Source organism: Odocoileus virginianus, chromosome 8 (assembly GCF_023699985.2).
Source record: "Odocoileus virginianus isolate 20LAN1187 ecotype Illinois chromosome 8, Ovbor_1.2, whole genome shotgun sequence".
Lineage (NCBI taxonomy): Eukaryota > Metazoa > Chordata > Mammalia > Artiodactyla > Cervidae > Odocoileus > Odocoileus virginianus.
The window spans coordinates 73,238,544-73,241,109 of record NC_069681.1 but is presented as its reverse complement, the minus strand read 5'-3'; the positions used below and the strand labels follow the sequence as shown (position 1 = coordinate 73,241,109).

Genomic DNA, 2,566 nt, shown 5'->3' with positions numbered 1-2,566 from the left:
TGCCATGCCCTCCTCCAAGGATCTCCTCCTCCCAGGGATCAAACCTGTGTCTCCTGACTTGGAGGCAGATTCTTTACCACTGAGCCACAGGGGAAGCCCGTCCGCCCTCCTGTCTGACTAGTAAATGGAACAAGGTGAATGTGGTCCTTTCTCTCTCATCCCAGAAGCCCATCATCTGTATTTCGAATCAAGTTTCAGAAGAAGGGGGGGGGAGTCTATTTTGCCCCCCCTCCTCTTCATTATCAAAAGCCCATTTTCATGAGTGTCAGCATCACCGATGAAAGCCAGGGTTGCCTCCAGACCCATGCTGGCCTGGGGACCTCGCCACCCTTCCCCTGAATCACACCTTCTTCCCAGAGTTCAGCCCCTCCCCCTCCCCCAGCACTGGGGAGAAAAGCTGGGCTGCAGGAAAGCTGATTCCTCTAGTCCCAACACCAGGGATGGTTTTAATTACCTGGGAGCTCCTTCCCTTACCGGCTGTGGAAATAAAACAGGGTCAGGGAGGCTGGGGACCAGCTGTCACACCGTCTGTGCCTCTAAGGGTGGAAACGCAGTGTTTCCAACAAATGGGCTCTGTTCCTCCTGCCCGTCTGGCCCTTTATCTAGGGGTGTCTGACACCCCCTCCTCCAAAAATACTCCCCCTTAGGGCCCTTGACACGCTTCCTTTGGCAGGTTATTTACTTTGGCAAGAGGAAACGGCATGGGTCACCCAGTTTGAAAGAGACAGGCAGGATGGGCTGGACATGGGACCTGCAGGGACCAGAAACTTCAGTCTGCCTGCTGACTTACAGACCATGACAGTGCCTCTGCGACGCTGGAAGCCTCCCTGCCTTCTGCTTTTCTGTCTTTGATTCAGGAGAAAAGAAGGGTGGGCAGGAAGCAGAAAGGAGAAGGAGCCAGCCTGGGGTGGGGGGTGGAGGCAGGGGGGCGGGGGGGTGGTGCCTAATTGTCTCCTGCAGAGCATCGGAGAGGCCAAGGTACCAAAAATTCTTATGCCAGGTCCCAACTTGGGAGGCGGTGAGGTCAGGATGGGGGAGCACTCACAGACGGGATTAGTGTCCTTACAAAAGAGGCCCCAGGGAGGTGGGGTCCCGGGGGTGGGGGGGAAGTGACCACCTGTGACCTGAGGAACAGAGAGGTTCACGAGACACCGGATCCTCTGGCGCCTAGATTGTGGGCTTCCCAGCCTCCAGACTGCGAGAAATCAATATCTGTGTTTTTAAGTCACCCAGTGTTTCTGTTACAGTCGCCCAAATAGACCAAGACAGACACTTAAAACAAGTGCTGGTTGCCTGAGCTCCGAGAGGGCAGGGCTGGGCGCTCAGGGCAAGGCTGGGAAATGGCACGGTGCAGAGGGCAATGGGCCGGACCGGGCCCCACTTTGCCTCTCACACCCCGTGTCGCCCTGGGGACATCATCACTCAGGCCCTCGGGGTTGGGGTGTTCATCGATGGGACACATTGTGCTGGGTGCTGTTGTCTTGGAGCTGAGAAACCCACTGTTACTTGCACAGGGGCCTTCATTCCAGGGGCCATCAGCACCCAGCCTCTCAGGCTGTTCTCACAGCGGGCTTCCTGATCCCCACAGTCAGTCCGTCTCATCTCCTCGTAATAGCAGCACTGTCATGTCCACGCCTCTTCATGGACCACGGTCGGGGGCTGCTGAAAGACTGGCAATGTTGTTCCTGCCGGGAGGGCTCCTTCCCCAGACGGGAAGGGCCCGTCAACAGAAAGCCCAGGGTTGCATTCTGTTGCTATTTACAGCTCGAGCCACTTTCTCTCCCCAAGGCTCCCTGCTTCGGCGGTTCGGGTTGCATTTGAGAGACATGGCATTAAATCTGCACAGAGAGGAAGGACAAGATGCCTGGCTCCACATTACAGCGAGGCCACGCCGGGCGATAGACGGGCTCCCAGCTCCGAGGACCTGAGGTCCAGCCAGCACCAGGCAGGGGTGCCCCCAGCCCCTCAGCCCCCTCAACCTGCTGGGCTCTGGTCTAAAACACCATCTGCCATCCAGCACTTCCCCTTGTCACTTCAGGTGTGCTTATGGTCTTCTGGAAGAATGATGTTCTGTTGCGAACACTGGGCAAATGAACGTGAGTGACTCTGCATCCAGAAGTGGCTCCTCTGGGGCCGTCCTTCCTCACGAGAAGAGGAACACTTAGCCCCCTGGGCTCAATGAATCCGCTGCCTGTTAGGCTGCTCACAAATTGCTCGGCTATCAAGGGAGGACTGGGGTTTAGAGCATCTTTTACTGGCTGCCAGCCACAGTTTCACATACTACTGGAATTCGATATTAGCAATGACTTCTTGGAGACAGGAAGTGTCTGAAATTGCTCTGTCTAGAAAAATGCGGGTCGATGGATTTCTTAATAAATATGTAGAACGAGGACTTCTGTGAGTCTGAGCTGACTGATGCCAAATGGTAATTAACTTGCCTGCATTCTTGGGTTTTCAAAGCCAACCGGGAACAACTTACAAAACGAATGAGTGGGGAACCGCAGGCGCTTGCCAGAGCCGCTCCTGCTGGGAAGTGAGCTAGTGAAGCCTTCAGGCTCATTCACTT

The 2,566-nt window shown here is 55.6% G+C and overlaps 1 long non-coding RNA gene across 3 annotated transcripts in view; it reads left to right on the top strand.

The window, feature by feature from the left end:
- Nucleotides 1-2,490: 2,490 nt before the first annotated feature.
- The window catches only part of LOC139036353 (uncharacterized), an 8,264-nt gene continuing 8,188 nt past the window's right edge, over nucleotides 2,491-2,566 (top strand). For all 3 annotated transcript variants that reach the window (XR_011489100.1, XR_011489098.1, XR_011489099.1), the window contains exon 1: nucleotides 2,491-2,566. This exon is cut by the window's right edge and continues 158 nt beyond it. This is a non-coding gene — a long non-coding RNA (uncharacterized lncRNA).